Source organism: Xenopus laevis, chromosome 7S, assembly GCF_017654675.1.
Source record: "Xenopus laevis strain J_2021 chromosome 7S, Xenopus_laevis_v10.1, whole genome shotgun sequence".
Taxonomy (NCBI): domain Eukaryota; kingdom Metazoa; phylum Chordata; class Amphibia; order Anura; family Pipidae; genus Xenopus; species Xenopus laevis.
Window position 1 is genome coordinate 52,839,116 of NC_054384.1, and position 24,792 is coordinate 52,863,907.

Below are 24,792 nucleotides of genomic sequence, written 5' to 3' on the forward strand. Positions count from 1 at the left end.
AAGCATAACATAAATGCTAGATATACACTCAGGGGGTTATTTACTAAAACTCAACTTTTTATCCAAAAATTTGACCAAAGCTCCTAAACCTGAATCCCATGAATTTACCATTTAATACTTGTAATTGTGTGGGGGTTATTGGAGATGACAAAATTTACAGCTTTAGGCAGTGTCAGTTAGTGTGTGCTTAAGCTAATAATGGTCAGTGACTGGCAGTTTTTTCTACCTCTTTATAGATCCTTGGAAAGACCTCGCCCTTAGTATGCAGTGCAGTTTTGAGTGTTGGTTCACAGGATGTGTAGTAACAATATGGAAAAGTATGACTATATAAGTTTGGTTTGTAGACTGAAACCTCTATAGGGCAATGACCTCCTTCCTCTTCTCCCTTTGCTCAAGATCAAACCAAGCGTTGTGACATAAATAATGCACCTCATCACAGACAAGTATATAGATTATGCTCTGTATAACATTGTACATGCCCAGTGAAAATCTATAATGATATAGGGAAAAAGAGCCAGCAAGGCAGTTAGGGGTACCTAATCTCTATTTTCATAATGCCGCTGTACAACCTATGAACCTTTTATTAGTCAATGATGAAATGTGAATGAAAAACAGTAGTTTTTTCTTTATACCATTAATTGTTCTGTTTAAATTTCTTTTTCCTTCCTTGCTTTATGTTTATTTATCATTAATGTATTTAAATAACATTTGGAGTTTCGACCTTACTCTCCTTGGTAATCATTTCCTCAGTTTAAGTATTAGTGAACAGGGTTTCCTTTTAGAGATACTTGCATTGTTGTAGAAAATGAATAGCATCCCATATCTTTTAAAAGGCACACATACACCCTTAATCAGTATGTGCCACGTAAACAGGGCTTGAAAACTATAATAACAAAGCAACTTTTGCTTTTTTCAGACTGAGAATTGGAAGACAGGTGCAGTTACAAGTCATGCAGCACAGCAGCACATTACTTTTTTATTTACTTCTTCACTGTACTTCTTTTCTTCTTCTGTACCATTTGTCTCCTTGTCTAAGCCACATGATTCAGCTTGTATGTACAGTGGGTTTGTGCAGCACAGCAAATAAAACAAATAAATGTGCAACAAAACACAACTTCACTGTATTATTATGATATAGAGCTGCTGTATTATCTACCATGTACCGCAGTCCATTGTAACATAAATTTCACACCTTGAGGTTTTGCCTGTGCAAAAGCTACACAGCATGGTTTACACATCATAAAGGGTAGGGCTAATTTACAAAGGAAGTACATTTACAAAGGAAGTACATTTTTCTGACCAAAAAAAAAATTTTTGTCTACCCACAACGCAGCATTGTTTCCAAGGATTGCAAATTAATTATGGACACCTACTTAAACATAAATATGGAACTTAAAAACAATGCACAAAATGAAGGTCAAATTAGAGCCTTCTTTGTTTGAATCACTTGCAAGTTACAGGGCATCCCTTCTGGTACACAATGCATGCAACTTCAACAATAGCATTATTGTTAATTCACTTTGTGCCAAGTTAGTCCCATCCATGGACGCAACCAGGGGTGATTCTAAAGCAGAAGATGGCTCCTGCAATGCTGCCCCCCCTCGCCCAACCAGTGCTTAGCTTTTCCTGTACCAGAGGGGATCCAGGGGGCCTCATCATTAGTGCAGAGAGCGCAATTGTGCTCTCTCACACTCTCTAGTAGAAATTATGTATTCCATTTACAGAACATTCTGCACCAGCCTAGAGTGTCAGTGACACTGCACAGGCTCAGAATGATCTGGTTAACTGTTGAAAAGCTGAGCTTGGGGAAGTTATCAAGAAGAAAATGAGGTTCATCTGTCAGACGCTGATGCTACAGGGCTGATTATTAAATTCTGCTGGAATTATACTGATTTCTCATTTTTAATGGTAATGTGATCCTGAATTAATGATTAATCAGCCTTCATATTTTATATATCCAGTATTTTGTGAGGTGGTCCCTAAGTTGCATGTGCTGTTAAAAGCAGATAGGAAACTACTAGGGAATATTTGGGGGAACAGATTTCCACTGCTAAAGGGATGTGGTTGCCTTGGGCTCAAAACATAATGTGCTGCATTTGTAGCTTACTTCTTTATTACACTTTGGTTTCCCTTTCAGTTAGTTGGACTGTACAATTACAGTTGCTTAGCCCAATAAAAACCTGCAGTGGGTGGACAACTTGTAAAATAAATGCTTTCATCAGGAGTCCCTTTAACCAAGATATTGCAACCAAGCAACCAAGGAAAGAGTTGGCAAGGCATCTATGTTTTAATGAACCTTGCCATCTCCCCTATCAGTTCTAAAAGAAGTGTTAAGGGGGACTGGTAGTCTTAGTACAGTACTGTACATGACAGAGGAAGTGTAGAGGTACTATTATTTCACAGGGAGTCAACAGCCAATTGCATTGACCTTATTAAAATAATTAAAATTGACATCACCTGTTTGTAGATTTATTCGTTTTGGGAAATCATACATCTGATGAAAGTAAGCATCTGATGGTCATGCGGCAACTATTGCTTAATAAAAGGCCTACACATTCTACTGTTCTGTTTTTGTGCAGCTGGAAAGAGTAGAGTTTTGGGAGATAAAGTCAAAGTATTGTAAGTGTTACACTGTTGGCTGTGCTTTCCTTTCACCTACAAATATACTAGGCAGATGCCAAATCTATATATTCTTCTTCTTTCAGTAATTCTAAACTCCACTATATTGAATCTGCAAATAATTCTGGTAGAACCAGTTTTACCAGTGCAGCCCAGCAGCACATATTTTAATATTTTAATTAGTTTATTATACTGTCATTTCAATTGGTGCTACCGTTCCTTTAAGTCTACTAGAAAATCATGTAAACATTAAATAAACCCAATTCACTAGACGTTGTCTTGGACAATAAACTTGTTCTCTTTGTTTTCTGCAAGAACCTCTTGGCATTCTTATTTTATTTTTAAACACAGTAGTTTGAGTTGTAGTGCTACTACACCTCCCCTTCATACCTTCTACCCCGCGAAGGCCAATTTCTCTGTGTTGCAGGCTTATTTATTAAAGGCTGGATTTTAGTGGTGTTAGAGGGTTATGAAACCATGACTAAACTCACAAATTCTAAAACCCCGATTGTCATTGAGTTTATTAAAAGATCCGAATATAAACAGATTGAATGAAAAAAAGTGCTGAATGATGAACTAAAAATATGAATACCTCGAAAACCTTGAAAAAACCTAGTTTTTCAGACAATTTATAGCTAAAAAAAATCAGAAAACCTCTAAAAGTCTGAATTGATTTAAAGTGGCCCAATAAGATCAGTGCAGCTCCCATTGACTTCTATAGGACCTTCATAACTTTTACTTGGTGATGTTTGTTATAAAAGCTTTTCGTGTTTGTTTTTTCACTTGAAAAATTAAAAACATTTTTATACACAATTTGATTGTTATTTAATGGGCCACATAGGGCCCAGTGTAACCCTTGCTGTATTTACTGTATTTAGCTGGACATAACCTATTATAGCCCAAAAAAGTGTTATAGGTTTTTCAGACATGTATTAGTGAGGGAAAAACTCTGAAAGTTTTTGAGGTTCTAAGCTTTCATTATGTCCAAGCATGCACAGAAAAAAGTATCCACCAATATATGACCATTCCTACAGGGGTGCGACTTCCAGTAACACTTCCAGTAGTGCAAAATATAACCGCACTGTTAAAACAGACATGTTATAAAATAAATTTTATGTTCATAATATGTTCAGCAATTTAATCAAATGAAGCCTGTAATAAAAAATATAGCTATAATATCCAGAATGTGATACTTATGACTAAAAATCCACCATTCATTAGCTACAACAAACATTTACCCTTAGAGCAGTGTGGTTGATTTCAAGATACTACTATACACAATTAATAAAGGTACTTGAATATATATATATATATATATATATATATATATATATATATATATATATATATATCAGCCAAGCAGATCCGGACTCTCCTAGTTAACCCTTACGAGGTTCGCCCGGGTGCCGCTCCTGGGATCTGGATATGTCTAAGGAAGAACGGTAGCGCACTCCTGGGACTTGAATAAAAATGTACTTTATTTCAGCATGGTAAAAAATCGACGTTTCGGCTCCCCTCTAGAGCCTTTATCAAGACAAACAACCATTACCATTACATCCCTTAAATAACCCACATAAATGCAGCTCCTCCCCTTGTGCAAAGTCCAACCCACACATCAAACGTCTTCCCACTAACAATTTACCTAAAATGTATCAAATGTATTTTTTTTTTTAAATAAATACTACACGGATAAAACCTTATCGCTGAACCTATGAACACCCTGCAGCTCTAGCGTGTATTTAAAAAACAGTTGAAAAAACATTGTTCATTAAGGCCCTTCGGTGCCATGGTATTTAATCTTCTAATCCAATAGGTTTCGCGCTGCAATAGCAATTGTGATCTATTACCACCTCTCCTAGGTTCAGGTACATGGTCTATTCCAATATATTTAAAGGTAGGTAGTCTATGGCCTTTTTCAAGGAAGTGTTTGGCCACCGGTTTCACTGACTTACCATCCCTGAAAGCCGTGCTGATCGCAGACCTATGTCCATCCATTTGAATTCTAAGGGTCAAGTCTGTCTTACCAATATAGGCTAAGCCACACGGGCAAGTGATCATATATATCACATGTGTAGTCGTGCACCCTATGTGGTGCTTGATCTTAATTTTTTGTCCTGTATGGGGATGACTAAATACTTCCCCTGGAGAAATATACCTACAAGAAATACAACTAGGACATCGGAAACTCCCCGGCTTACCAGATGACAGCCAAGTTGACTGTTGGCGCTGGTAACATTTCACCGGGTCCGTCGCCACTAGCAGATCACAAAGGTTTTGTCACGGGTATATGCCATTACTGGGGGATCCGGACATATTTTAGCCAAATCCTTGTCCGCCTTAATAATCGACCAATTATCCCTCACTAACTGGCCTATTTGACACGAGGATGTATTATATCTGGTGGCAAACATCATCCTAGTATTAGATGACTCAATTCGTGAAACTTCCACTTTCTTTTTGGCACGGCCTAACGCCCTTTGCAACACATTAGCCTCATAGCCTCGTGCTTTAAATTTTTCCCACATTTCATTAATCTGCACTTGACATCTTTTTGGATTTGAATTATTACGCAGAACACAACAAAATTGTGAGACTGGTAAAGATTGTTTTAGAGTGGGAGGGTGACAACTCGACCTATGTAGGAGAGTATTCCGATCAGTGCTTTTTCTAAATAAAGAATAATGTAACTTGTTTTGTTCACGCCAAACTTCAACATCCAAAAATTGGACTTTACACTCATCACATGTGGCCGTGAACCTGATCGGAGTGTGTAAATTATTAAGATACTGAAGCATCTCCCCAAAGGAAGACTTGTCACTGTCCCACACCACAAAGACATTGTCGATAAATCTTTTGAAGCAAATGAGCTGCTTACCAAATTTCTCTAGAATGTTAACACTTTCATAATGGTGCATATACAAATTGGCGTATGCAGGGGCCATCGAAGCCCCCATAGCCGTCCCAGTCTTCTGCAAATAAAAACGCTTTTCAAAGCGGAAATAATTTAGTTTCAAGCACTCTAAGAGTGATAACATAAATTGTATTGGCGGACCGGTAAACCCACTCAATTGCTCTAAGGCTAATCCTACCGCTTCAAGTCCTTCTTGGTGAGGGATACTAGTATATAAACTTGCCACATCTGTTGTGGCTAAACAAATCATTCTATCTACAGGGAGTTCTAGCTCATTGATACATTCTAAAAAATGGGGGGTGTCTCTTAGATATGACCGTGTTCCCTGAACTACTGGTTGCAACAATCAATCTAGATACATTCCCAGTGGATGTAACAAGCTATCCCTAGCTGACACATTGGGCCTCCCCGGAGGGGGGTTTAGGCCCTTGTGTACCTTCGGCAATGTATACAAGATTGGACATTTCGGAAATGGTTGTAATAAAAACGCCAGGAGGTCAAGAAGACGGCTTAAGTTTGGAGCCGAAACGTCGATAATAAAATAAGTTTCTGATTTTTACACTTTATGCAAGACCTGGTTGTGCGGTTTATTTGCAAATTTGATATTAATTATTTAACCAGCACCTAGGCATTGACCAGTACTTGGGAGTGCTCCAGATCGTGTTTTTGTGTATATATATATATATATATATATATATATATATATATATATATATATATATATATATATATATATATATATATACTCCTTGTAACTTACACTCTCAGGGGCAGATTCACTAAAGGGTGAAGTGACTAACGCTGGCACAAATTCACCAGCGTGACTTCATTTCGTTACTTCGCCGATTTACTAACGGGAGCTGGCGTAAATTCGCTAGCAAAGTGGACCTACTCTAGCCCTACTTCACACCCTTACGCCAGGTGAAGTTGCGCTATGGCGAAGGGACGTAACATACGCTAATTCACTAACTTGTGGATTTTCATGAACGTTAACTCTTGCGCCAGACTTGCCTTCACCAACTGAGACCAGGCAAAGTGCAATTGAGTAAATAGGGCTTGCTTCAAAAAAAGTTGACATTTTTTCTAAGTCCCAAAAAACGCTGGCGTTTTTTCCTTTTTTAAGAGTGATAGGCTGAAAAAGATCGTACATTTTTGTTGGGGGTACCCTCCTTCCCCCCTACGTTTCCTAACATATGGCACCTAAACTATACAGTGGGCACATGTATAGGGCAAAATAACAACTCTATTTTATTTTATAAAGCTTTCCCAACTTGTGTAGTGTAATGTATTTGCTGCTTCATATATGTCCACTCAACTTTTACTTGGCGCCGTATGCAAATTAGGCATCGCTAGCGTAACTTCGCTTTCCTTGATGAATTAACGCTAGCGCAACTTCGCTACCGTTCGCCTCCCTGAGCGCAACTTCGGATTTTAGTGAATTAGCGGCGCCCTGACGAAGTGCGGCGAAGCCTGCGCTAGCGCAACTCTGCAGGTTAGTGAATTTGCCCCATAGACTGGTATAGCCTGCTTTAATGGACTGTGTACAAATAAATACCATGTGCAAAGGGAGTTCAGAAATTAACACCTACCTTATTGTTACTTCCAAGGTTTCCTGACTTGCACATAATGATAATATGCTAACAGTTTTTTTTAGCAGTGCCTGCATCACATAGATTTACAGTACCAGGACTGTATTGGTAGACTGCATGCTTCTTGCAGTATACTCTAGCTTGCCTTCAGATGAATTCTGGAGAAACGGCTACATCATGGATGAAAAACATAGCAATTTGTGTTCAATTTTACATTTTGCCCTTGGCACTTGCAAATGTGCCCTGTTGTAGGGGTCTATGCTCTGTAAAATCAACATTTCTACACTGCTTTCTGAATATTTCTAGATGGAAGCTGCTGTACATATTGTTGAGCTCTCTATTTATGTATATATTCATAGTACATATGTACTGTAAGTCTGAACCATTTATAAGTGTAATTGTTTTTGTTTAAAGGGTTGTAGGAGACAGTGATTTCTTCAATGTTTCTTCTTGACATGATGTAACTTTTAGTAAAATGTTATCTTTTTCTTGCACTGTGGAATAAAATGTTCCCTTTGCAAGAAAAGTGAGAGATACCTTCCCAGGGTTAATCCCCATTTATATGCTAATTTAATAATGGTAATGGATCACTGCTGATATGTTAATGCTAACTAGTGAGACAATACAAAGAGGAAATTACTGAGACTCATCTTTTTCTGAGGTAATATCCAATTTTACCACAAATATGAGTTAATACTACACATTTTATAAAAAGTGGGTATTAACACATTTCAACATCATAATTAATATGCTAATGCAATTCCTGATTGCCATTGTTTCCTCTACATTAGCTTCAACTAATGTCCAGAACATGTTTCTACTGTAATGATGCAGAGTTTATAAAAAAGTGCAATATTAATGCGCATTTCTGTGCTAAATTAATGCAAATCTTCCTGCAGTATATTACTTCCCTTCTAGAGGCCTAAGTGTTAAGTGAATTAACTGGAAAAAAACTGGCATTGCTTGCCTCAGTTTGAATTAGGCAAACTACATATAATTGTATCTATCTATCTATCTATCTTCATACAACACAGAATATGTGTGTGTGTGCGTGCGTGTGTATATATATATATATATATATATATATATATATATATATATATATATATATATATATATATATATATATATATATATATATATATATATATATATATATATATATATATATATATATATATATATATACAAAGAAGAAGGTAAGCACTCACAGGTCTTAAAATGTTCAAAAAGTGAAAATTTATTGAAGAATTTTTTCTGACGTTTCGGCTAAACCTATAGCCTTTCTCAAAGTAACAAATGTGAATCTGACCAAACAATTTAAACACTCACATGGCGGGAAAGTGGTGTGATGACGTCATCACGTGTCAGGGGGGAGTGAATACATCAATACAGTGCGTCAAAAATATACAATTCTAAACAAGTATGTGTAAAATAACAAAAATGAGTATTTTACACATACTTGTTTAGAATTGTATATTTTTGACGCACTGTATTGATGTATTCACTCCCCCCTGACACGTGATGACGTCATCACACCACTTTCCCGCCATGTGAGTGTTTAAATTGTTTGGTCAGATTCACATTTGTTACTTTGAGAAAGGCTATAGGTTTAGCCGAAACGTCAGAAAAAATTCTTCAATAAATTTTCACTTTTTGAACATTTTAAGACCTGTGAGTGCTTACCTTCTTCTTTGTATATCCTACTATTTTGGCGCAGCACCCAGGCACTTTATACCCTACAGACGAGTAGTGCCGGCCCTCCTTGGACATTATATATATATATATATATATATATATATATATATATATATATAGCAAGAAAAAAGCTAGCACTCTCAGGTCTTAGCAGTAAGTAAGCAAAGTGTTTGCTGAAACGTTAGTCGATTCTGTTTTCTAAATAAACACTTTTATACTTACTGCTAAGACCTGAGAGTGCTAGCTTTTTTCTTGCTATACCGAATACTTTGGCTTATTGCACCCATGCTATTGTGACTGCTATACGAGTTGTGCCGGATTCCAGACTGTTTTATATATATATATATATATATATATATATATATATATATATATATATATATATATATATATATATATATATATATATATATATATATATATATATATATATATATATACACACACACACAAATACAAGATTCCTCTGCACTCAACCCATTATCAATATATTTAAGACAGAGACATTTTGTGCAAACTGCTACTGAAAAATGCCTTACCCTTTAAACAAAACAGGGATTGTTTGTCCATATATTGCTATATATTTAAGCTGGCCAACTATGTCAAAGTCATCCCATATCTGGCCAGTCCTACGCTTAATTTTCATCTGATTCATTAAGAATTCTATTACTTCATTATACATTTTACAAAGGGACTAAGTTTTACCTGCAACTTACAGTACTTGCTGCTTTCAAAGTAAAACTCCCAAACTTGGCTGCCCTTTTATTAGACACCAGTGGGATTCAGTCTATTCAGACTTTTAACAAGTTTAAGAAATCACGAAAAATGTATATCTTATTTCTATAAAAAATGGTGCTTTCTGGTTTTTTTTTTTACAAAAAAATTGTGTTTTTACTGTTTAAAACTCAGACCAGAAAAAATTGGACTAAATAAATAACCCCCTGAGTTTAATTATATGGTAATTAGAAACTGATAATGCAAATAGTAAAATTTTTATTGACGTCCTAATGCTAAATACATTGTGCAATGCATTACCAATATTTTACCATAAATATAAGTTACTAAAAAGGAAATTGTGAAAGGTAAAGCAAGCTTTATCAAAGAATATCTCTCCTAATTTGTAGGGCACAACAGCATATTGAATTAGGAAGTTCTTACTAGGAAAATATTACCTGAAGCAGCTCTTTCAGTATTACTACCTGTTTTCCACGCCTGTATTGTCATTTGCAAGAGAGAATCAGGAGAGGGTACTGAAATTAATTTTAGTCCTAACTGAAGTATCTGGCAGTTACAATCAAATCCTTGTTCACAATTAAACAAATGGACTGCCATGCTCTCTGCATGCAACCTGTGCACCAAAAAAGTCTGCTTTATATGCCCATGCATATTAGAAATTCTGGTTATTTCTACACAGTGATATTTTAAAATTGCAATGGTAGTGCAGACATACTCTGCTACAAGTATTTCATAAATTGAAGCAGTGAAATGAAAATGTTACATACGGTACTGAACAGTGACTGAACCACTGAAGCAATGATCGCTTACCTGGTTTCATGTGTACACCAGCATTTCAGAAAACTGACTTATCAAGTCTGCACATTGGCAGATGACCCTAGTGACCCTAGAATTAGGGAAACCCTAAACACAAAATCCTCAATTAAAGAGAACATTTACATGCCACGAGCTAAAGCACATAAAAATCTTTTTAGGATTGTGTATTGTACAGAAGTTCAAAATCCCTAGTGAATAATAGGGATGTAGCGAACGTCGGAAAAAAAGTTCGCGAACATATTCGCGAACTTGCGCAAAAACGCGAGCGGTTCGCGAACGGTTCGCGAACCCCATAGACTTCAATGGGAAGGCGAACTTTAACATCTAGAAAAGACATTTCTGGCCAGAAAAATGATTTTAAAGTTGTTTAAAGGGTGCAACGACCTGGACAGTGGCATGCCAGAGGGGGATCAAGGGCAAAAATGTATCTGAAAAATCTGCCTGTGTGTGCTTGGAAGAGATAGTGTAGGGGGAGAGCTGTTAGTGATTTCAGGGACAGATGATAGTAAGTTTGCTGGCTAGTAATCTGCTTGATACTGCTCTGTATTGGAGGGACAGAAGTCTGCAGGGATTTGAGGGACATTTTAGCTTAGGTAGCTTTGCTGGCTAGTAATCTACTGTTCTCTTTAAACAACTGCCATACGTTGACCTTGTAGGCATTGTTTGCCCAGTTTTTTTGGACGCAGCCACTGAAGCACAGTTGCCATAAAAAATATGCCATATAAATACTGAAAATAGTCATTTTTCGCCATACGTTGACCTTGTAGACATTGTTTGCCCAGTTTTTTTGGTTGCAGCCACTGAAGCACAGTTGCCAGAAAAAATATGCCATATAAATGCTGAAAATAGTCATTTTTCGCCATACGTTGACCTTGTAGACATTGTTTGCCCAGTTTTTTTGGTTGCAGCCACTGAAGCACAGTTGCCAGAAAAAATATGCCATATAAATGCTGAAAATAGTCATTTTTTGCCATACGTTGACCTTGTAGGCATTGTTTGCCCAGTTTTTTTGGTCGCAGCCACTGAAGCACAGTTGCCAGAAAAATATGCCATATAAATGCTGAAAATAGTCATTTTTTGCCATATACGTTGAGTCAACGTATGGCAAAAAATGACTATTTTCAGCATTTATATGGCATATTTTTTCTGGCCTCTGTGCTTCAGTGGCTGCGGCCAAAAAAACTGGGCAAACAATGCCTACAAGGTCAACGTCGTTGACCTTGTAGGCATTGTTTGCCCAGTTTTTTTGGCCGCAGCCACTGAAGCACAGAGGCCAGAAAAAATATGCCATATAAATGCTGAAAATAGTCATTTTTTTGGTCGCAGCCACTGAAGCACAGTTGCCAGAAAAATTATGCCATATAAATGCTGAAAATATGCATTTTTTTGGTTGCAGCCACTGAAGCACAGAGGCCAGAAAAATTATGCCATATAAATGCTGAAAATATAAATTTTTTTGGTTGCAGCCACTGAAGCACAGAGGCCAGAAAAATTATGCCATATAAATGCTGAAAATATGCATTTTTTTGGTCGCAGCCACTGAAGCACAGTTGCCAGAAAAATTATGCCATATAAATGCTGAAAATATAAATTTTTTGGTTGCAGCCACTGAAGCACAGAGGCCAGAAAAATTATGCCATATAAATGCTGAAAATATGCATTTTTTTGGTTGCAGCCACTGAAGCACAGAGGCCAGAAAAATTATGCCATATAAATGCAGAAAATATGCATTTTTTTGGACGCAGCCACTGAAGCACAGTTGCCAGAAAAAATATGCCATATAAATGCTGAAAATAGTCATTTTTTGCCATACGTTGACCTTGTAGACATTGTTTGCCCAGTTTTTTTGGTTGCAGCCACTGAAGCACAGAGGCCAGAAAAAATTAAACCAGTAGGGTTTGCACCCTAGTTTGTAACGGTGGCGGAGGGAGGAGGAGGACGCTAAAGGACAGCTGTGTGTGGAGTCATGAGGCTTGAAGAGAAGGACAGCTGCATAGAAGTCAGAACAAGTCTTCCGGCGTGCAGTAACCCTCCGAGATCCACCCCTCATTCATTTTAATAAAGGTCAGGTAATCGACACTTTTGTGACCTAGGCGAGTTCTCTTCTCAGTTACAATCCCTCCTGCTGCACTGAAGGTCCTTTCTGAGAGCACACTTGAGGCTGGGCAAGACAAGAGGTTCATGGCAAATTGTGACAGCTCTGGCCACAGATCAAGCCTGCGCACCCAGTAGTCCAGGGGTTCATCGCTCCTCAGAGTGTCGATATCTGCAGTTAATGCCAGGTAGTCCGCTACCTGCCGGTCGAGGTGTTCTTTGAGGGTGGATCCAGAAGGGTTGTGGCGCTGCCTTGGACAGAAAAACATTTGCATGTCTGACGTTACAGACTGGCCAAAGGGCTTTGTCCTTGCAGGTGTGCTCGTGGCAGGATTACTGGCACCTCTGCCCCTGGAATGTTGATGAGTTCCTGAAGTGACATCACCCTTAAAAGCATTGTACAACATGTTTTGCAGGCTGGTTTGTAAATGCCGCATCTTTTCGGACTTGTGGTATGTTGGTAACATTTCTGACACTTTATGCTTGTACCGAGGGTCTAGTAGCGTTGCGACCCAGTACAGGTCCTTCTCCTTAAGCCTCTTGATACGGGGGTCCTTCAACAGGCATGACAGCATGAAAGACCCCATTCTCACAAGGTTGGATGCAGAGCTATCCATCTCCGCTTCCTCATTATCAAGGACTGCATCATCCACGGTCTCCTCCCCCCAGCCACGTACAAGACCAGGGGTCCCCAAAAGGTCACCACTAGCCCCCTGGGAAGCCTGCTCCTGTTGGTCCTCCTCCTCCTCCTCCACAAAGCCACCTTCCTCTGACTCCACTTCTGGCACCTCTCCCTGCGTTGCAGCAGGTGCCTGGGTTCGTTCTGGTGATTCCGACCAGAAATCGTGCGCTTCCAGCTCCTCGTCACGCTGGTCTACAGCCTCATCTGTCACTCGTCGCACGGCACGCTCCAGGAAGAAAGCGAAGGGTATTAGGTCGCTGATGGTGCCTTCGGTGCGACTGACCATATTTGTCACCTCTTCAAAAGGTCGCATGAGCCTGCAGGCATCGCGCATAAGCACCCAGTAACGGGGGAAAAAAATCCCCAGCTGTGCAGATCCAGTCCTACCACCCAGTTCAAAAAGGTACTCGTTGACGGCCCTTTGTTGTTGCAGCAGACGTTCCAACATAAGGAGCGTTGAATTCCAGCGAGTCTGGCTGTCAGAAATCAAACGCCTGACTGGCATGTTGTAGCGCTGCTGAATGTCAGCAAGGCGTGCCATGGCTGTGTAGGAACGTCTGAAATGGGCCGACACCTTTCTGGACTGGGTGAGAACGTCCTGGAATCCTGGGTACTTGGAGACAAAACGTTGGACTATTAAATTTAACACATGTGCCATGCAGGGCACATGTGTTAAATTGCCTAGTCTCAACGCTGCCAACAGATTGCTTCCATTGTCACACACCACTTTTCCGATCTGCAGTTGGTGTGGGGTCAGCCACCGATCGGCCTGTGACTGCAGAGATGACAGGAGTACAGATCCGGTATGGTTTTTGCTTTCCAGGCACGTCATCCCCAAGACAGCGTGACAACGGCGTACCTGGCACGTCGAATAGCCTAGGGGGAGCTGGGGGTGCACAGGTGTGGAGGAGGAGAAGGAGGACCCAGCAGCAGAGTAAGAAGAAGAAGAAGACGAGGTAGAGAGCGATGGAGGAGTAGAGGTGGTGGCAGAACCGCGTGCAATCCATGGCGGTGACACCAACTCCACTGTTGTTGTTGAGCTACCCATTCCCTGCTTCCCAGCCATTACCAAGTTCACCCAGTGGGCAGTGTAGGTGACATACCTGCCCTGACCATGCTTGGAGGACCATGCGTCAGTAGTCATATGGACCTTTGGCCCAACACTAAGTGACAGAGATGCGGTAACTTGGCTCTGCACATGTTGGTACAGGTGTGGTATTCCCTTTTTAGAAAAAAAAATTGCGGCTGGGTACCTTCCACTGCGGTGTCCCAATTGCTACAAATTTGCGGAAGGCCTCAGAGTCCACCAGCTGGTATGGTAAAAGCTGGCGGGCTAAGAGTGCAGACAAGCCAGCTGTCAGACGCCGGGCAAGGGGGTGACAGTCAGACATTGGCTTCTTACGCTCAAACATGGCCTTCACAGAAACTTGGCTGGTGGCAGATGACTGGGAATGGGAACAGGTGGTCAAGGTGGAAGGCGGAGTGGAGGGTGGTTCAGACGGGTCAAGGAGAGCAGAGGTAGAGCAGTAAGATGCTGGACCAGAAGGAGTGTGGCTTTTAGTTTGCCTGTTGCCTTTGAGGTGTTGCTCCCAAAGTGCTTTGTGCTTGCCGCTCATGTGCCTTCGCATAGAAGTTGTACCTATGTGGCTGTTGGGCTTACCAAGGCTCAGTTTCTGACTGCACTCATTGCAAATTACAATGCTTTTGTCAGAGGCACACACATTAAAAAATCCCACACTGCTGACTTTTTGGAAGTGTGCGATCTGGCGGTAACAGTAGAAGTTGGCGGCATTGGCGGCAATGGCGGGTGCGTTGGCCGGCTGAACACAGGTGCCGATACATGTTGTTGCCCTACTGATCCCTGCGGGCTGTCCTCCCTGCTTCTTCTAAGTCTTATTCTCCTACTGCCTCTCTGACTCTCCGTCTCTCCATCTGAACTACCCTCCTCTTGCTCTCTTCTACTAGGCACCCACAAAACATCAATCTCCTCATCATCATTCTCCTCAGATGCATCAATTTCTTCTGACACATCACAGAAGGAAGCAGCAGCGGGGACCTCCTCCTCATCACTCATTATGTCCATCTCTATCGTGTTCTCTGCCAGAATTAAATCTGGTGTAAGGTCCTCATCTCCTTCATCTTCTTCTGGCAATAATGGTTGCGCATTACTCAGTTCAAGAAACTCATGGGAAAATAACTCCTCTGACCCCAGTGAAGAAGGGGCACCGGTGGTGGAGGAAGTGTTACGTGGGGTGGCCATAGCAGTGGAGGATGAGGAGGATGTTGTGGTAAAGTTAGAAACGGTAGAGGATGGGGTGTGCTGTGTAAGCCAGTCAACTACCTCTTCAGCATTTTGGGAGTTCAGGGTCATTGGCTTTTTAAAACTGGGCAATTTGCTAGGGCCACAGGATTGCATAGCAGCACGGCCCCTAGCACGGCCTCTGCGTGGCGGCCTGCCTTTGCCTGGCATTATTTTTAAAAAAACAACAACAACAACAAAAACTCAGTTGGTTTTTCTGGAAACGATAATACACACAGCTAGATGGCGGGTTGAAGAAAACAGTGTGCAAATAATGCCTACAAGGTCAACGTATACACTACTACAGCGGTGGATACGGATTACGTAAAATATATGAATGCTGCTTGAAAAAAAGTAACTCAAGTGGTTTTTCTAGAGACGATAATATTATCAATATTTAGACAAAATGTGAACAAGGTCACACAGCTAGATGGCGGGTTGAAGAAAACAGTGTGCAAATAATGCCTACAAGGTCAACGTATACACTACTACAGCGGTGGATACGGATTACGTAAAATATATGAATGCTGCTTGAAAAAAAGTAACTCAAGTGGTTTTTCTAGAGACGATAATATTATCAATATTTAGACAAAATGTGAACAAGGTCACACAGCTAGATGGCGGGTTGAAGAAAACAGTGTGCAAATAATGCCTACAAGGTCAACGTATACACTACTACAGCGGTGGATACGGATTACGTAAAATATATGAATGCTGCTTGAAAAAAAGTAACTCAAGTGGTTTTTCTAGAGACGATAATATTATCAATATTTAGACAAAATGTGAACAAGCTCACACAGCTAGATGGCGGGTTGAAGAAAACAGTGTGCAAATAATGCCTACAAGGTCAACGTATACACTACTACAGCGGTGGATACGGATTACGTAAAATATATGAATGCTGCTTGAAAAAAAGTAACTCAAGTGGTTTTTCTAGAGACGATAATATTATCAATATTTAGACAAAATGTGAACAAGCTCACACAGCTAGATGGCGGGTTGAAGAAAACAGTGTGCAAATAATGCCTACAAGGTCAACGTATACACTACTACAGCGGTGGATACGGATTACGTAAAATATATGAATGCTGCTTGAAAAAAAGTAACTCAAGTGGTTTTTCTAGAGACGATAATATTATCAATATTTAGACAAAATGTGAACAAGCTCACACAGCTAGATGGCGGGTTGAAGAAAACAGTGTGCAAATAATGCCTACAAGGTCAACGTATACACTACTACAGCGGTGGATACGGATTACGTAAAATATATGAATGCTGCTTGAAAAAAAGTAACTCAAGTGGTTTTTCTAGAGACGATAATATTATCAATATTTAGACAAAATGTGAACAAGCTCACACAGCTAGATGGCGGGTTGAAGAAAACAGTGTGCAAATAATGCCTACAAGGTCAACGTATACACTACTACAGCGGTGGATACGGATTACGTAAAATATATTATGGCTGCTTGAAAAAAGTCACTCCGGTGTTTTTTCTGGAGACGGTAATATTATGGATATTTAGACAGAATGTGAACAAGGTCACACAGCTAGATGGCGGGTTGAAGAAAACAGTGTGCAAATAATGCCTACAAGGTCAACGTATACACTACTACAGCGGTGGATACGGATTACGTAAAATATATTATGGCTGCTTGAAAAAAGTCACTCCGGTGTTTTTTCTGGAGACGGTAATATTATGGATATTTAGACAGAATGTGAACAAGGTCACACAGCTAGATGGCGGGTTGAAGAAAACAGTGTGCAAATAATGCCTACAAGGTCAACGTATACACTACTACAGCGGTGGATACGGATTACGTAAAATATATTATGGCTGCTTGAAAAAAGTCACTCCGGTGTTTTTTCTGGAGACGGTAATATTATGGATATTTAGACAGAATGTGAACAAGGTCACACAGCTAGATGGCGGGTTGAAGAAAACAGTGTGCAAATAATGCCTACAAGGTCAACGTATACACTACTACAGCGGTGGATACGGATTACGTAAAATATATTATGGCTGCTTGAAAAAAGTCACTCCGGTGTTTTTTCTGGAGACGGTAATATTATGGATATTTAGACAGAATGTGAACAAGGTCACACAGCTAGATGGCGGGTTGAAGAAAACAGTGTGCAAATAATGCCTACAAGGTCAACGTATACACTACTACAGCGGTGGATACGGATTACGTAAAATATATTATGGCTGCTTGAAAAAAGTCACTCCGGTGTTTTTTCTGGAGACGGTAATATTATGGATATTTAGACAGAATGTGAACAAGGTCACACAGCTAGATGGCGGGTTGAAGAAAACAGTGTGCAAATAATGCCTACAAGGTCAACGTATACACTACTACAGCGGTGGATACGGATTACGTAAAATATATTATGGCTGCTTGAAAAAAGTCACTCCGGTGTTTTTTCTGGAGACGGTAATATTATGGATATTTAGACAGAATGTGAACAAGGTCACACAGCTAGATGGCGGGTTGAAGAAAACAGTGTGCAAATAATGCCTACAAGGTCAACGTATACACTACTACAGCGGTGGATACGGATTACGTAAAATATATTATGGCTGCTTGAAAAAAGTCACTCCGGTGTTTTTTCTGGAGACGGTAATATTATGGATATTTAGACAGAATGTGAACAAGGTCACACAGCTAGATGGCGGGTTGAAGAAAACAGTGTGCAAATAATGCCTACAGGGCAAATAATGCCTAAAAGGTCAACTTATACACTACTACAGCGGTAGTAAAAAAAAAAAAGTAAAATAAAAAAAAATGAATATTAAAAAAAAAAAATTAAAGTTGGTGCTGCTGAACTACTAGGAGCAGCAGATTAGCACACCAGTCCCACTCCCCAACACTGCTAGACTAATAGCACTGGGCTCTTATAGTAGTAGTAGTAGTAGTAGTAAAACAACAAAAAAATAAATAAAAGCAGTCCTTACAAGGACTACTGTTATTGCAGCAGTCAGCAGATGAGATCAGAAGCAGGACAGCTGCCCACTGCAGCTACATACAGAGCACTGCAGTAGAAGGTAGATTACTAGCCAGCAAAGCTACCTAAGCTTAAATGTCCCTCAAACCCCTGCAGACTTCTGTCCCTCCAATAACAGAGCAGTATCAAAACGATTACTAGCCAGCAAACTTTCAACTGTCCCTGAAATCACTAACAGGCAGCAGCTCTCTCCCTACACTATCTCTTCAGCACACACAGGCAGAGTGAAAAAACGCTGCAGGGCTTCGGTTTTTATAGGGAAGGGGAGTGGTCCAGGGGAGAGCTTCCTGATTGGCTGCCATGTACCTGCTGGTCTGGGGTGAGAGGGCAAAAAAAAGCGCCAACAATGGCGAACCCAAAATGGCGAACGTCGCGCGACGTTCGCGAACTTCCGGCGAGCGCGAACACCCGATGTTCGCGCGAACAAGTTCGCCGGCGAACAGTTCGCGACATCTCTAGTGAATAAGGATTTCAATAAAATGTCCCATTTATGTATCCAGAAATGAACAGAATTACCCGGGTTCCAGAAATCAAATTCTTTGCTTACTTTACACAGAAGCCAATCTGTTCCCAATTAGAGCATTATAAATTAATCCCATACTTGCCTTAACAGAAACAACATGAGAAACTAAATTCTCTCTTGATTGTAAATCTAAGGAGCATATTTATCAAGGGTCGAATTTTGAATTGAAAAGACTTCGAAATTCGAATTCAAAAAGACCAACGAAATTAAGTTGAAAGTTTTTTTTTTTTTGGTCGAATAGGTCAGTTTTCGATCGAATAGGGCCGAATTCAGCTGAATTTGAATCGTACGAATCGAAGGAATAGCAAATTCGATTCAAAGTTTTTCCCCAAAAAAACTCAAAATGGGTTCTAGTAGGTCTCCCTTAGCTAAAACAGCAATTTGGCAGGTTTTAGATGGTGAATGGTCGCAGTTGAATTTTTAAAGAGACAGTACATGATAAATTTCGAAATTCGAATATTTACATTTTTTTCAAATTTGAATTGAATTTGGACTGTTCCCTAGTCAAAGTACACAAAAAATAGCTTGAAATTCAAATTTTTTTCTTTTGAAAATTCACCTCAACCTTTGATAAATCTGCCCCTAAGTGTTACTAGAGCAATACAATTAGTGTAATCCTTGAAAGAATAATAAAAATACCTTCTGCTTGTTGTAGTAGGGTTACTCTATGTACAGACAATCAGTTTGTGGTCTCCCTGCTATACTGTACCTCACTGTGCCAAACGTACAGGAAAATACCCCTGTACCCAAATGTGTAGCTTGATCTATCATGTTGTTTTAGTTGCTCTTTCCAAACCCAATCCAAAATGGTGGTGAAACAATTGCCCGGGGCAACCAACAATCCCTGAAATTAATAAATATACAGAAAGGCAGTTAAAGAAATGAGCAGCTTTTTCTTTCATTAGGAGCACTTTAAACATGTATATTTGCAACAAAAAAAGTTCAGGTTGCTCATATATCTCTAGAATCTAGATACATCCATTAAGTCACTTTTGAAGTGAATACACTCTGAAACTTTGTCACCAGGCTATGTCACTTCATGGCTTGTTGTAAGAATATTAGCATAATAGAGGAGAAGATAGCAGGACTGTGACTAGATCGCTTGAGGTTTATGCGTGTCTGACATGGCAAATCAAGTCAGTAAAGCCTTAACTGAAGGTAGAACAAATGGGTAATAAAAACCCATATTCATTTTCCAGCACTAGCTGTAACAGGATGACACTGCTTTTTACAGTTACAGTACCTTTATAATTAACAAATACTAAGAAATAGATTCTTCTCTAGGATTCACTTTGCATAAATTGCACAAAAACAATTTATATACTATGCATTACCTTACTTTCATGTATTGTTTCTTACAACATCAATCCCTTAATCAGACCTCTGCAAATCTTGTGTTGCTCACAAGAATACCGTTGTATATGCAGAACACATTACGGGGCTTGTAAATGATTCTTAGCACTGACTATGCTGTATGTCAAATATATTTGCCACATTCCGTGAGAGAATACGGTTTCATTAGAGTCTACATTTGAACATTTAATCATGGGCATCAGGGCAACAAGTAGCGATGCTACAACCAATCTAAAAATAAATATATATATACAAACCACATTATTTAAAATGAACAGTTATCATCATACCATCATAACATTCTACTAAAAAGGGTGTTAAAAAAATAAATAAATAACCGGGCACTATATATTCTTTTTAATTGTGTTTTTATTTTATAACAGGACATTTATAAAGAAAGGATTTTTTAAAGGAGTTTTTAAACAGGGTTCTAAGTCTGGACATGCAAAGCATATAACTATTCCTCTTAAGACCACCCTTACTTTGCTTGCATATACTGCCTTGTGCCTTATCATCATAAGGCAGACTGTCTTGTTCATGCTTAGTCCCTTGCCACAGCTCATTAGCCTTAAAAAATCACAAGAGCACTGACTTGAGTTTTGTTTTCTATGTGATATTTTACAGCACTCAAAGCACAGGACTACATTATGCACAACAAACACACATATACAAATACAGTTATGACTATGTAACCCTTATGCAAAAAAGGGCAAGCAGGTCCTTAGGGTAATATATAAAGCAAGGGTTAATAATAATAACAAAAAAGTCTTAAATGGATTCTTCATGTTTAACTGGTAAAATGGAGACATCTTGTGGTTAAGAGGATGAATGTTGGCTGTTGTCAGTAATTGTTAAATTGTACATTACATTCTTGCTCTTTCTGCTATTTTCCGGTCTGCATTTTCATCAAGTATACTTTATGGTCAGTGTATGTCCAGATAAAAGCAATGTGATGTGGAATCTGTGGTAAAGGAAATACATTAGAACAAAAATAATCCCCCACTTCCCATCTGTACTTCCATCATTTGCCATCATTTTACATATCTTAGTTTGTTATTGTACGGCATTAGCTATAATTTGACAGGATCTCTGCATATCACAGATTTAAGGACAAGTCACTGAAAGCTGTGGCGGGGCAAATTTGTGATTATCTAATTGCTGTAAATACAAGAAATGTATATCTTAAATTGAAATTGATTCCTATTTAATTTATCAATAACTACAGAATTGTTATTTTAGCTTTTCAAAGACTTCCTCTTTCAAGGCTTGTCTAAATGAACAATTAAACTACCCATTATGACCCTGTTTTAGGCAGCAAAACCAGGTATCATGTTACTGTGTCATGAACAATGTTAGTCAAAGGGACTGTTACAGGCTGCAGCAAGCTTCTGAGCAGACCCATCACTCACCTGGATGCAACAATATATGGAGCCTGCAGAGGTTGTCTGAAGACTGAGTTTTTGCTCCCAGTGGCCTGGAGGCAAGTGTTGGCTGCATGAAGCAGGTGTACTGCCAAACGGAGTCATCTTTAGACTGCCAGTCCACATAGGGGCTATGAGATACTCAATTACAGCCCTTATTTGATAGCACCCAGGAAATTTTTTCATGCTTGTGTTGTTACATGGGGCAATTTGCGGTCTCTGCACTAAAAGAGCCGAATTTCTAGTTTGATAACCAGAAATTTGGCTATTGCCCGGAGTGGATTTTTGCTACCCCTGGTAATTGGTGGGCACTGCCATCTGAGGTGAGTTTCTCAGCACCCGTGGTTGATCCCAAACTCCTTTTACAATTATATGTGGCTCACGGGTTGGGGACCTCTGTCCTAGATATTTCTAAAAACCCAACATAAAGCCAGAACACACAAATATAAATATATTATATATATATATATGCGCACTGGTACATAAATAATGAATTGGGTAATACCTATATCTTTAGGTACGACTATAGACATACTGTGAGTATTCTGTATGTACTCACTATTTGTACAGTATATCCAGTGTTCTTCAATGGACAGAATTACATTTCACAATATACATAGGCAAGTAGCATGACTTTTGCTGTGTTTGTAGACATTAGTTTACAAGAAGTGCTTATTTTGATGATTTAACTTAACAAAATGTTACATTTATGTAGCAAACTTATTTTATTATACTTTTTACTATTAATATAGTATATAGTCATTGTTAATTGGAAACATAGTCCTAGGGGGTTCTGTAGCTAGTATCCTATAGATTCTAGTTCTCTCAGATATTTTTACTTTTGAGAGTGCCTTAACCCACGTGCGTGCTTTGACATGGGCAGGATCCCCTGGCTTTCATCCTTCCCGAGACTCAAGGGACTGCTGGAGTGCAGGAAGAATATTTAAAATTATATAGGTTCTTGAAAAGCATGAAAGTCACTGCCATCCAGAAGAATTTCAGTTTTTACATTTATTTTACAGAAGTTTGCCCTTACTGTACTCATAAAAAGTAAGTAACCAATAAGCTGTCTAGTATACTGTGAAATGATCTTTCTAAACCAATACTTCCATATGCATATATTAATATCCAGAACTCATGGCGACCTAACTAAGATTATGAATTGACTGATTTAGTTAATTCGTTTCAGTATTATAACCATACATTTGTTCAGTTAACACCTTTACAGAAATAAAGTGCAATACATTACAAATCTGCCTGACAGTAAAAAGAATAGGTATTTGTTTTGGTGTGCTTGCTACTTTATTCACAATTTCCATTATTAATATGCATGCAAGCTCTGGAGATGATTCCATAAATATGTCCTCTATTACCCTCTGGTGGATTTCTCCAGATATGGCTTTGCTGTAGGCTTCACATGTAAATTTTGCTACTGTTTTCTGCTCATTTTCCCTTTCCCTCACACGTGCCACATCTGGAAGCAGGGAATCTCATCTGTTTTCGCTCAGTGAATTTTTGCTTAAAATGCAAACATTAAAAGAAATTTTCCTTTGTACAGTCCTAACTGTGACATTTTCTGAAATTCAATCCAAAGATTAAAAAAGCCACATAAATAAAATGGTTTGGCCTAATCTCTTTAGTTTCCTGTTCCCAAGCTCCTTTCATTGTACATGTGGAGCGCAGGCAAGCAGGACTCCCCAGAGTGTTTGATTCTGCTGACTGCTTCATGACAGCTTCCCATTGTTAGCTAATGTCTTGTTTCCCTTTTTGTTCCAGTTTTGTACGCTCTTGTTGAAAGGTACTAAATTAATCTGAAATGCTGAACAAATAGCAATGCAAGCAATAAATGACACATAGAAGTATATCTTTGGAGAGGTTCTGCATATTGATACGTTTACATTAACACTCTTTTACTTGGCACTGTCTCGCCTCCACCCTTTAAGATAAATCACTTTGATCATGTTTAGCACTGCAAGGACAAAGGAAAGTGTGGCCAAGTGTAGGAGGTGTTTTTCATTCTCGTGTCAAGAAAACTATTTCCTAGTAAGGCTGAGGCAAATTGGTTAGGATTCTTCAATATCCTCTTCACAATAAAACAGACAATGATGGAAATCAGAGTTTAAATAAAATATCTTTTTGACAATGATTTCACTATATTGTTATTGAAACAAAGGCTAAAATTGAAAACTTGAAAGGCTTAGAAAACACTGACAGTGACCATAATCCTTGTGTGTGTCACTGGGGGAGGTTTAGAGGTTATAAATGATTACCTATTCCCATCTATGGGATTATAGATCAGTACTGATCTTTATATTCTTATTATATCTACCATGATTCACTGGGTTGGGATTCAACTGCATACTTTAAGTACCACCCGATGCACCATGAGGGTAAATGGGGGGTCTAGGATGATAAACATAACTTCCTCATAATTCCCAAGCACACTAGAATTCTTGCCATAGAGCAAGACAGGGGTTTTTGTTAGCTTAAAAGGAAATGTTCAAATGAGAACCAGGAAGTGGATTCCTTAATTCGATCATAAAAGGCTTCAATACATTTTTCAGCTGTAGTGTAAAATATTTTCTTTTAAACCTATTCCACTTAACACAGTGTACACATTAGGGCATATTCAATTTGCAAGGAGCAGTAAGCAAAGCGCAATTTCGAGAGCAATTTCCCCCCGAATTCTGGCATCATTGCAGATGCAAATGGGTGAGTCTTGTGATGCAATTGCACTGCACCTACTGCAATTGTGTCAGATTAGCCACAATGGGCACAACTTTGTATGTGCTTCGTCCCAAATCGTGCTTAGTTGCACTAATTATTTTAAAAGTCTGTCTGGTGGCATTTCAATGTTCACAGTGCAAGTTACATCTGAACCCAATTCTTTAGGCACAAGGGACCTGGAGCTACTGCCTGGTCAGGAGGTGTCAGTAGCTCCAGGGTTCCAGGCTCCAGAGTCCAATAGACGCAGCACCCGGAATGGAAGGCAGGAAGGACGATGTAGTGCTTTATCAAATATACAGAAGTGCAAGGAGCGCATATTGAC